Source organism: Pinus tabuliformis, chromosome 5_2 (assembly GCF_031772625.1).
Source record: "Pinus tabuliformis cultivar Carrire ecotype Pingquan chromosome 5_2, CPIR1, whole genome shotgun sequence".
NCBI lineage: Eukaryota > Viridiplantae > Streptophyta > Pinopsida > Pinales > Pinaceae > Pinus > Pinus tabuliformis.
The window spans coordinates 931,638,102-931,651,251 of NC_142306.1; positions in this window are offsets into that span (position 1 = coordinate 931,638,102).

The following is a 13,150-nucleotide window of genomic DNA, read 5'->3' on the forward strand; positions in this document are numbered from 1 at the left end:
CAGAATATGATTCAAGTTTTTCTTTATCACCTGTCATATGCTTCGAACATCCACTGTCAATGTACCATAGATTTTCCTGTCCCTCTGCATAAAATGCTATCCGACATCTTTTTGTTTGTGGTTCCTTTATTCTCCATGTTTTGGTGCTTGAGGCTTGTTCCTTTGTCTGCTGAAACCTGCTCCTGCATTCAGAATCTTCATGACCAAAGTTATTTCAAATAGAACATTCAACTTCATTTTCAAGAACCGAAAAGTTGTTATAGGTCCTTTTTGTAATCCCGATCATACTTCTTTGTTTTTGAGCTTCTCTAGTCATGATCGTTTTATATGCAACACATTGAGCTGCTTTGTGACCAAAGTTATGGCAAGAAAAGCATTGTCCATTGAAGAAATTTCTGCGGTTATCAAATCTTCCGGCCAAACGATTGTAATTTCTATTGTCATTCATTCTTGAAGCAAATTGAGAGGATTTTACCTGTGGTTGGTTGTAGCTTTTGTTCATCCTTAAGACAGATTGCCCCTGATTTGCCTGATAGTCTTTGTTTGTAATTGGTCCCTGCTTTACTTGGTGACCTCCATTGTACTTTTGCTCATTCCTTCTTGCTGCATCAAGATAACTCTTTGAGGTGGATGCTTGAGAAGTTTCTCCATTATAGCCCAGACCTGTCTTGTTTAGAGGAGAGCGTTGTACATTGATGATCTCATCCAGAGTTTCAGATCCTTTGACAAACTTAAGATTAATAACCTTTGTTTTCTCAATCTCTTTTCTAAGACCAACAATTTCGCCTTCTAACTTTTCTAAGATATTTTTCTTTCTCATCAATTTGAAGTTGTAGAGTATCAATGATCCTATTCTTTTCTTCTATACATGTCTTGAGTCTAGAAATTTCTTCACAAAAGCTATCCACATCTATAGCATCCATGTAATCATCATCTTCAAATGCCATTAAGAGTTTATAGTCATTACCTCATTCATCTTCGTCACTATTTGATAGACCATCACTATCTTCATGAGTGTAGTAGCTTTTCTTATTTGCAATCTATTTCTTGTTCCATCTAGCAGGTTCCTTTCCTTTATCCTTATGAGGACATTTTGCAGCATAATGACCTACTCTTCCACAAGAAAATCATTTAAAAGGTAACTTACCTCTGAACCTTGCAGTTCCCCTTTGAAGATTTCTGACAAAATTTGATTCTTCTTCTTCTTCTTCTGGCAGGTTACTTGCTTCATAATAGTCTCCTTTGCCTGAAGCCTTGAAAGCAACTTCTCTTCTGTCTGATGGACCTCCCTTTCTCATTTCATAAGCAGTTAGAATTCCGTGTAGCTGAGACATAGTAAGAATTCGTAGATTTTCCTTTTCTTCTATTGCAGATACTTTAGATTCAAACTTGGCGGACAATGATCTTAGAACTTTTTCAACCACAATAGCCTCTTTTATTTCTTCACCCAAGTTTTTCATGCAATTAAAAATCTCATCTACCCGAAGGAAATAGTTAGCCACACTTTCATCATTATACATTCTGAGATTCTCATACTGAATCCTCAGGGTTTGAAGTTTAGCACGCTTTACCTGTTCATCTCCTTCGTAGCTCAAGACAATCTTGTCCCATATTTCTTTTGTGGATTTATATTGCATAACATTCACGAATTCTGTTTGAGATAAGCATCCCAGCAGAGTATTGACTGCTTTAGCATTTGTTTCATATTTCTTCTTTTCGGCCGTATATGTAGGAGTAGCTGAAGGAAAAGTGTAGCCTGTATCTATGATATCCCAAACTTCTGTACCAAGAGATTGAAGATAGACAGTAACTCTTACCTTCCAATAATTGAAGTTTGTCCAATCAAAAATTGGTGGCCTGATTGATGCTTCCCTCTCGTAGTTGCTCATGATGAATGATCTTCCTTCAAGTGATCAAGCTTCTCTAAAGGACCTGCTCTTATACCAATTGTTGGAAATAATACTGAGAGGGGGGGGGTGAATCAGTATTATCAAGTTCTTTTAATAAATCTTCCTTATTTATTCTTTGAATTATTTTTGCATGTCAGTACCATAAAATAATGAGCATGAACAAAGAAAACAGATAGTCACACCAAAGAACACAAGATGTAAGGTGGAAACCCAATGTGGGTGAAAACCACCTGCTGCAATATGTCTCTATCTTCTTTCAAATTAGAAACTCCTTTTACAATGGTTTTGTACTGGTGCAGTCCTTTACCAGTACGCAAGCTGCAACCTGTAGAGAGCTACAACTCTCTCTCATTTTCCAGTCTCTCCTGGAAGGGAGCTACAACCCCCTACTTCTTTTCTTTCAAGGACCACTTTTCATAAATTTTCAAACTGGATCCAAGAACATCAAAAACCCATCAACTACACTTGCATCATCAATCTCTGATTTCACCAAAGCCAACCCGCATACAGATCTGCAAATATTTCCTTATAACTTTGCAGTTGTTACATCAGACATACCCAGATCATAACATGTGTAAAATAAAACATGCATCAATAATTCAGACCCAGATTATTAGATTTATAGATCAAGCGTATGCCACATATCACAGATCAAAATCATATAGAGATACCACTATTCTAGCCTTAAGATTTTGACCCATCAATAGAACTTATCCTTCTACTTACGCTCAGGTTCCTTCTTCATTCAGATCAAGATCTGCACCAAAACCCAATCACAATATTCCAGATCTAGAACTTTATCAGATATTCAATAATTCAGAAGATGCTTTGCCAAATGATCTCCTTCCTCTTTTATACTCTTAGGCCTTTCACAATACCACGGGCCAAAACCATAGGATCAAAAAACTGTTGGACTAATACCATGAACCAACCATGAAAATACGTGAGATCAACACTTTTGGATGCAATACCACGGGCCAAAGCCATAGGATCAAAAATTGTCGGACTAATACCATGAACCAACCATGAAATTGCGTGAGATCAACACTTTTGACGAGGTACCATGGTCCAAAACCATAGGTTCAAATACCAAGGACTAACTACCATGGACCAAAGGTAAGTTCTCCAACATATACGTGCTTTTCCTCATAGGTTCAAATACCAAGGATTAACTACCATGGACCAAAGGTAAGTTCTCCAACATATACGCACTTTTCCTCATAGGTTCAAATACCAAGGACTAACTACCATGGACCAAAGGTAAGTTCTCCAACATATACGCGCTTTTCCTTGCATGAAAGTGCGTGAACTTTTTCTCTACATGAAATAAAATTTTCTCTGCATAAATGTGCGTGAACTTTTCTCTACATGAAATAAACTTTTCTCTGCATAAAAGTGCATGAACGTTTCTCTACATGAAATAAACTTTTCTCTGCATATAAGTGCGTGAACTTTTCTCTACACTATAATTTATTATCTGAGATGAGTGGGTTGCCATCAAGTACAACATATGTATCATAATGCCAACACTTTGGTACCATCGGGGCATGTCCCCTATTCGAGCATACTCTGGGATAGCATGAGTTAACCTCTCGAGGTTCCTCTCTATCTCCTCCTCGTTGTCGCTCCCTTCGTAATAAGGGGCGAAAGCATCAATAGGGTGGGGGATGTACCTAGCTATCAGGGATATCCCAGCTAGCCGCACTAATCCAACATCTGCATAAACAAGAGAAATGTTATAAGAACGCATATACCAAAAACAGTTAAAAAATATCAAAATTAAAAATTTTATTTTTTACCTTCATCATCGAAGTCCTCTCCATCTAGTAAGGGCATATCTAGATCTCCATGGAAATCAGTGCCACTGTATGGCCAGTCCTCCACAATGATCTTCTTTCGTAGTAGCCATGAGAAGAATGCAGGTTGGTATGACATATGCTGACCCCCAATGATCCTAGGCATCATATGGCTCTAGTGGGCCATCCGCAAGTCACGTGGAGTAGGAGGATCAACCTCAGCCAACTGATACTGGAACAATGGCACTCATTCCAGGAAAAAAGGTCACAAGTACCGATCCAAAGCCAAATTTCTTTAGATTCCCTGCCTTGGCCTTGGACAACTGGCGCTTGATGTTCATCTTCATGGACTCTACCCAGTTGAAGATCGTAAGAGTTGTGCCATCAATAGCATAAAGGAAATTTGACTTGTTAGTCTCATGTTCTGCCTAGGACCCTACCACTCTGTTGATAATCAACAGAAGCACCTTCAGTGTCAAATCCCGTACACTGGAAATCTATATCTTCCCACTCTTGGATTTCAAGGCCTTAGGGCAGTGTTAAGCAAGCACAGAAGATATGCTTGCCCCAATCGGATGTGACCCATACAAGTTCATTGGCTCACCTCTATGAGACAGTCCAATGATGAAGTAGATATCTGAAGTTTTCAACTCTAGCTCCTGGTCCCCAATGACAAAAATCTCGCGATTAATGTCCCAAAGGCTTATCAAGTATCGAAGCAACTCGGGCTGGGCCCACATCCCTGGTGTAAGGAAAAATGTGAGGAGCCCACAATACCTCAAAGCCTCCAGGAAATTTGGATCATTCAGTGCCTGGGTGTCAACATCTTCATGTTCCCTTTCCTTCCAATCCACCATTTTCGGCAATTTCTCTCTTGCAAAAGCCATTAATTTGAGTCAATTATCATCTTTGGCACATAAAATTCAAGTTTAAATGGTCATTTTTTGAGGAAAAATGATTTTTCCCTATCCATAGCACCGACGCACTGCTTTATAAATATTTACACAATCAGCGTGGATGGTTGTGCAAATCACCCTCGGCTGGCGCGATCTCATGCCCGGAAATCGCGCCGACCAAGGGTGAAAAATATTTTCAAAAACCTCCCTAAAAATCCAAAAAAATGGCTAAAAACATAAATAAATAGCATGAAAATGGAGCTCAGGGCTTCAATTATTACCTGGAACTGATGGCTCGTCAATTGACCTCCCAGATCGCCTGCAATCTGCTTCGGAACAACTACAACAAAATTGGGTAAAAGGTCTTCACTGCAAAGGTAAAATGGTAAATGGTAAAAATATATTTACTTTTCCCCTTTTTATTCATTTTTTCATGAAAATATCAAGTTTTGTAAATATTTTTTACCTATTTTACCTTAAATACTCGATAATACACTTTGCCTTACTTGCATAGCAACAGGTGATGGATGTTTGACAATGACAATGAGTCACATTTTAGCTCTTTTCTCTACTCGTTAAACTCATGAAAAAATTGTTGAGTATTTTTTCCCTTCTTGATTTGTTAAAGAGAGTAAAAACAGGGAGTCCGCTTTCAGCTCTTTTCCGAACCTTTAAAAGCAAAAAGATAGCCGAGCCCTTGTCATTTTGAACTTGATAACGGATGTGAAACATCATGTGCCTAGTATAATTTTACCCTTTTTTCGGGTTGGGAGGCACTATTTACAAAAAAGGTATTCCTTGACTGAAATGGTCAAGCGGTTCTCTCAAGTATTGTTTTCTACCTTTTCGGGCTTAAGAGACACAAATATATGGAAAGGGACTATGTGGAGTTTTATTTTCCGTGTTTTATTCAAACTCTCTAAAACATGAAAAATATACCGAGTTACACCTTTTTCGGACTCGTTAAACTATTAAACGACATCGGTTGATCACCATGACAAACATGAGCTTCTCCTTCCTAGGGCTCGTTAAACTTACTAGTTCAGATTCATCTGAAGGATGAACTTACAATGCAAGCATATGCTATCCCCTTCAAGCTTGCGATTAAAAAATAATTGGGGTACTCACCAAAAATCGTGGGGGGGGGATTTGGAAATCTATCAGTCGTGTTGGCAACTCACTCTTGAACATGACACTCTTTGCTTCGTGTTGGGTTGGGACATCCTCCTTTGCATCGTTGACCTTCCTTGGTTTGGGCCGTTCATTTTGCCTTCCATTTGATCTCTGCCACGTCATCATGACCACTAATCCCGTGGATCCAAAAGCTTCCAAACTCCCAGTTGTGTCGCTAATATGTTCAAGAGTTGTCCTTCTACAGTTACACTTACCTCTAACTCTCTGTATCATCCAAAATCATTTTTCCTCCTCTCATCTCGAGTCGATGATGTGCGATTCATTATGGCCCTCCTTTGACACAGTCACTTTCCATCAACTTCAACTCATTATCTGAGAAGTTGACCGAGAGACCCCCTTCCAGTACCTTAGAGCTTGCCTGCCCTAATGGCAAGTTCTTCTCACACGATGACAAGTTCACATAATTGGCTTTCAATCGAGTGATTTGACAATTGTTTGACTCCAATTCCTGTATTCACATTTCGTGAATTGTGCTGATAGTACCTTGAGGGCCATTGTCATTATTGGTGGTTTCTCTCACGCTTGTTAATAGTTTACATCATTGACTGGTAATCAAGCGACTTTCTAGCATGTTCGACATCAACACATCCATTCACATGCTAGGATATGTACTTTGATCAGGTCATGTTGGAGTGCAAGACCCTAGACTCAGATCACACAAGTCCAGGTTGCGAAGTGGTGTGACATGGTTTATGATGATATGCATGTCTCTTTCAGATGGTTGGATGTGAATAGACCATGAGTTATCATATGTGATCCTTTTCATTATTAGATGGCTATGACCATACCTTTGTTTCATTATGATCCTCTTTGACGGATGGGTGTGCCCATACCTGGATCCATTTTACATGATCATTCTTTAGATGGCTACGTCCATGCCACAATTCATGTATCATTTGATAGAGATATTAGTTTATGTATATGTATCTATACTTTCTTGCAGGTTTTTTGATGGTAGACCGGTTCCCCGCAGTGATTTATAAAGCATTTCATCCCTCACTCCAGCTCGGCCTTCATGCTTTAGGGGGCATCTGTTACACAACATTTTGTCACTATCCCTGTACTCCCCGTTCCTTGATCCTGGAGGACCTCTACAGTGAACCCCGCATGCTTTGCCTTCATGAAGAAACTCCCATTATGTCCCTCTTCATGAGTAGATCATTTCCCTTTTGCACCATTTTCTCTCAAACTTCTATTTTGCCCAGTTTACAAGACTGGCACTAATGGCCTTTGTCTCCCCTGCACTGATGTGTACAGATTAGAACTAGTCCTCACACCGACCGGAGTGACTGAGCTATGTTTCAGTCACTCCAGTCCTGTTATGGAAAGTTTTTTAAATTAGAGCTGAAGCTTCCAGCTCTAGAAGCTCCGTAACGGAAGTCTGGTAAATGGTTTGGTCGGATGGGGTCAAGGGTGACAGTTTGGGATCCTTTCCCTTATAATGATGGAACTACCTCAAGGGATAAGTCCTTCTCCCATGAAAAGAGGATCCATCTCCCATCCATATTTCCTATATAAACCTCCCTTCTTCCCAAGCACAAACTAGTCATAGTTACATTTTTTCGCTGAGTGTAAGTGTTATAGTTGCAAAGTGTTGATACTATTTTGGACTGGACAAGCAAGCTATTACTAGTTGTAGTCATCTAGTTGTGTGAGGGAGAAGTGTTTTTTTGTTTGGAGTGAATCCTAAAGGGAAGAGCCTTTAAACTATTATTGTTTGAAGCCATCATGGAATGCTAGCAGAAGTGTGTGGGAACCTGGTTGATCCGAATCGGATCCTTAAACATTCTTATGATTTTCTCAAATTATGTCAGGCTTCAAAATATTATGAATAACGAGCTTATCAAAAATGACCTCTGGACAATAGCAATTTTTAGCCAGCACGGAACAACGAGGACCCTCGGTCAAAGCACGCTGACCATTGGTCCATGGAGACCGCGCATGGACGCAAATTGGCAATCAAAAGCCCAAATCCAAAAAAACAGAGGCATTTTTTGATACGCAATTAGTGCTAATTGTGCATCACAAGGCAAAACACTCAGTGAAGGAAAGCCTCGAGTGCTCGGTCACGAGGAAAACAGGAAACCATCAGAAGGTAGGTCCCACCCCAAAACAGGTTGGATATCGCATGCACTTTGAGCAGTAAGCGGGTTTGGTCGGGTTTAGCACGATGCCACACATTGGGTGACACGTGTCCAACGGATGAGAGAGAAAACCACTTACATCGCATAAGTAATGGTCGAGCAACTTACCCGCACGATATAGATGAAGACCATAGGATCTGGAGGCTCCAGATTAATGGCGGAGAACCAACCCGATGGAAGACTAGATTTGATGGGGAAATAGACTAAGGTGCATGAGATTTGAGATTCGACATGACCGCTGAGCTAGCAGAAGAATTAGTTTCGCGAGCTATATGCGAGCAATGGAAATAACAACTATTCAAAGAGAACTGAAACTCAGTTCGTGAGGAAATAGGTGGCCACCTCTCTGTGAAGCGTTACATAGCTATGATGACATAGATTAGGGGAATTCCAACTGACAGAGGCAGGCGATCCAAGGAGCCGAGAAGCGGAAACAAACAGTCTGGGAGCAGATTGGGTGCAAGCCACAAACAGATAATGAGCAGAAAAACAAAAGAGATAGAAAGAGAAGCAGAAGTAGAGAAGCGAAAGCTAATAGCAGAGAACAGAGAAGTAGAAGCCAAGCTGACCTGAAGGCATCATCAAGCCATATAGAGCTAGAGAGAGTAAGAGATTCTGTGTACTCCAGTGAAGGCTTGAGAGGTTCAAGCAACTCCTCACCATAGGCCTGTCATATTACTGTGACCCTCAGAGGTCGAGTTTCAGTAAGGAGAGTCTGTGTACTCCATTCCTACTGACTTCTTTCTATTAGTGAGACTCGAATCGAGCTCACTGTTGTAAAAAATTTGCTTGAAAACATAATAGAGAGGCCCCCAATGAAGGCTGGACCAGGAGACGTAGCCTAGGAGGATTGGGTGAACTCCTTATTAAATTTGTTGTGTTTTGGTCTTTGCTTAGTATGTTTCTCTTACTGTTTCAAGTGCCTGTGCATTTCGCAATCTTATCGATCTGTTTCTTAAAATAACATAAGCACACCCAGCACATGGGTCTGTAATACCTCCATTAATTAACTGAGATCATTCGCGAGTGATTTTCAGATCAAGTGGTATTAGAGCTCTAGGTTTACTAAGGTTAGACAAGCTTGTGATGGATTTGTCGTTGAATGCTAACTAGATCAAATCTTAAATTAGGAGAGAAAGAGTTGGTTGAAGCTAACCAGAAATTGGAAGAGTTTATCCCAAGAAGAAAATGTCAGAAGAAAGTCCTTTGGGATCAGACTCCCAGTTCTTAGACAGTTTCTTATCCATGAGATCCATGGTAGAGGAAATGTATAGGGAGTTTAAGAAAGGTAGAGATACAGATTCATCACACTCCAAAGATAAAGGAGAAGAAGAATCTCTCCTCCATGACCACTCTAAAAGTAAAGGGAAAGAGGAAAGCTTTCTGACACCTCCTAATATCCCTGAAGACAAGAAGAGTACATCTTTCATTAAACTAGATGTTAAATTTTATTTTCCGATATATGATGGAGAATTAAATGCAGAGACGCTAGACAATTGGATTAGACAGATTGATATGTATTACAGGGTATAGAATATTGACTCAGACAGAAGTAAGATTCAGCTGGCCAGCCTACGCCTTGGAGGCACTGCCTTGGTATGGTGGGAAGGCAGGACATAAGCTGACATGAAGAAGCAAGGTAAGATTCTTTATGTCTGGAGTGAATTTGTTTCTGTAATCAAAAAACAATTCTATTCACTGGCTTATATGCAACAAGCCATGATGAGTTCGCAAAATCTTCCACAACTCAAAGGGAAAAGTGTACAAGGTTACACCCAAGAATTTAGGAAAAGAGCTTTGATTCTAGGAATTTCTTTAGACTCACCTGAGACTCTGTTGAAGTATATAGGTGGTCTACATAGCTACATGAGGCACACTATCCTCATGTTTAATCCCACTAGTATAGATTAGGTATTTGTTCAGGCTACACATCTAGAAGCTAGAGGTAAGAATGGGAACCCAGAAGTTGGGGGATCATCCCAACCCACTGCAAGAAAGAATAAGGAGAAAAACAAAACATGGAAAGAGAAGGAAGGCTAATGCTATACAAAAGACAAAGTCTTCATGCACTCACTGGAAGAAGGAGGGGCATGATGATGAACACTACTAGATTTTGCATCCGGAGCTGAGACCTAAGAAGTTTGAGGGCAAGAAGAAGAAGATTGTTGCAGCGATTCAGAAAGATTTGGGGTCAGACTTAGGAGATGAAACAACCATTGTAGCCATAGGTATAAAAGGTAAAAATTCTGAAGCATCTACTAGATATTCTGCACAATCTATTAATGATGAAGAAAACGAGAGAAAAAGACATGAGATTTTCCATATTCGAGTTATTTCCAAGCATCAAAAGATTGATACTTTGTTTGATAGTGGCTCACAAGTAAATTTAATTTCTGAAGCAATTGTAAAGAAGTTGGGATTACTAACTACACCTCACAAGAAACCATACCCATTAGGTTGGTTAAGTGATAAAGCACAACTACAAGTGACTAGACAATGTAAACTTAAGTTTTCTTTTCGGTTAGCATTTGTAGATGATGTTGAGTTAGATATAGTTCCTCTGGATATATGTGGAATTGTTTTAGGAAGTCCTTACTTGTACGATAGAAAACTATTTTCTATAGAGTTGAGAACAAGTATCTACGCGTTAAAGATGGAATCGAATACTTTGTAAGAGCTCATAAGCCCAAGAATAATTATACTCTCATAAACTCAGGGCAGATGAAACGAATTGTAAATTCATGCAAATAATTTTTACTGATTGTTGTAAAGGAAAATAAACCTCATAAAACCAATGTATTTGAGGGTTGTGATGCTAAACAACAAGTTGATTTAGAAAAAGTTGTTTCAGAATATGTTATTTTATTTCAAGAACCTAAAGGTCTGCCACCCAAAAAGGAAATAGTGCATGATATTAATTTGCAGCAAGATGCTCCATTGCCTAACATCAGAATGTACAGGTTGTCTGCTTTAGAGAATGCAGAAATCAAGAAGCAGGTACAGGAGCTACTCGAGAAGGGGTTCATTAGACCTAGCACATCACCATGTGGATCTCCAATTGTCTTGGTGAGAAAGGAAGATGGGTCATGGAGAATGTGCATTGATTACCAAGCACTAAATAAGATAACAATCAAGAATCGTTATCCCCTTCCTCGCATAGATGATTTATTAGATCAACTGAAGGAAGCTTTTATTTTTCCAAGTTAGACATGCATAGTGGATATCATCAGGTCAGAGTTGCAAAGAAAGATTCATGGAAGACTACTTTCAAAACAAAGCAGGGATTGTATGAGTGGCTGGTTATGGCTTTTGGCTTGACTAATGCTCCTGCTACTTTCATGAGAGTAATGAATGATATCCTCAGACCTTTTCTTGATGATTTTGTTATTGTATATATGGATGACATTCTTATATTCAGCAAAAAGTGGGAAGAACATTTAAAGCATGTTAAGCAGACACTAGATGTTTTGAAAAGAGAAAAACTTTATGTTAAACTCTCAAAATGTGAATTTGGTAAAAAATCTTTGAATTATTTGGGACATATAGTAGGGGGTGGTGAATTGAAGATAGATCCCTCTAAGGTGGTAGTCATTGTAAACTGGCCTAAACCCAAATCTGCTACAGAAGTTAGAAGCTTCTTAGGACCAGCACAATATTGGAGAAAATTCATTTCTAACTTTTCCTTATTTGCAGCTCCCTTACATGCTTTAACAGTATTGAACAAGGTGTTTCAATGGGGAGGAAAACATCAGAAATCCTTCAACACCTTGAAAGAAAAGATTAGTACAGCACCAGTACTAGCATTGCCCGATCTTCAAAGACTATTTGAGATTCAAACGGATGCCAGTGACTATTCCATGGGAGAAGTGTTTATACAACACGTAAACCCATATGTTATCATTCTGAGACATTTAATTTTGTAGTAGTTAACTATCCCACATATGATAAAGAATTGTATGCATTAGTACAGAGTGTGAAAAAGTGGAAACATTACTTAATGGGAAAAGAGATAGTTATACATACTGATCATCAACCACTTCAATATTTACACTCCCAAACTAAGTTACAGCAATCAAGACACTATATATGGATGGGTTTTCTATAACAGATTCATTTAGTCGTCAGGTATAAAAAGGGCATACACAATAAAGTTGCAGACATGTTGTCAAGACCAATTATAAATGCATCTACTATACTTAAGCATAATTCAGTGTTGCATGAGAGCTATATTGAACAATAGCTCAAGATATAGATTTTAAAGATGTATATGCAACTTTAAGTCAAGGAAAACAAGTAGAAGAATGGATTACCATGTTAAGGACTGACTCTTGTATCATTGTGGGAAGTTATGCATTCCACAAACTGAAAGAGTAAAGATAATTCGAGAAGCACACACTTCTATAATATTAGGCCACTTTGGTGTAAGTAAAATAGTTACATAGCTACAAAAATTTTGTTATTGGCCAAAAATGAATGAGACAGTTCCTAGATATGTAAGAGGGTGTACCATGTGTGCCAAAAGCAAGCCCAACAATAGAAAACTAGGCTTGTACACTCCCCTACCAGTTCCTTCTCCTCCTTGGGAAAATATTTCCATGGACTTTGTTGGAGGACTACCTAAATTTAGGAAAGGTCATGACTATCTATATGTTGTTGTGGATAGGTTCAAAAAAATGTGTATTTTGATAACTTGTAACAAACAGATTATAGCTGAATAGACCGCAAAGTTGTTCTTTCAGCATGTATGGGTTCATTTTGGATTACCCACTTCCATTGTATCTAATCAAGACACCGATTTGTTGGGAAGTTTCGGTTGAGTCTGTGGGAACTGATGGACACCAAATTGAAGAAAAGTACAGCCTTTCATCCACAAACAGATGGCACACAAAAGTGGTCAATAGGATAGTGATCCAGTTGCTCAGAGGCTATTGCAACAAGCATACCAAACTTTGGGATGAACATTTGTGTTATGTGCAGCATGCTTACAACTGAGCAAAACATTCTTCTACACAGAGATCTCCTTTTGAGACTTGTTTTGGTTTCACACCAAGGTCTCCCTTGGATTTTGTCTTTGGTAAAGACATAGTGGTTGATGGACACAGCACTATGGATGAGGCAACTAGGTTCATTGAACAAATCAAGAGATTCACCAGGCAATACAGGAACAGTTGGAAAAGAGCCAAGCTAAGTACAAGGCAAGGCATGAAAAG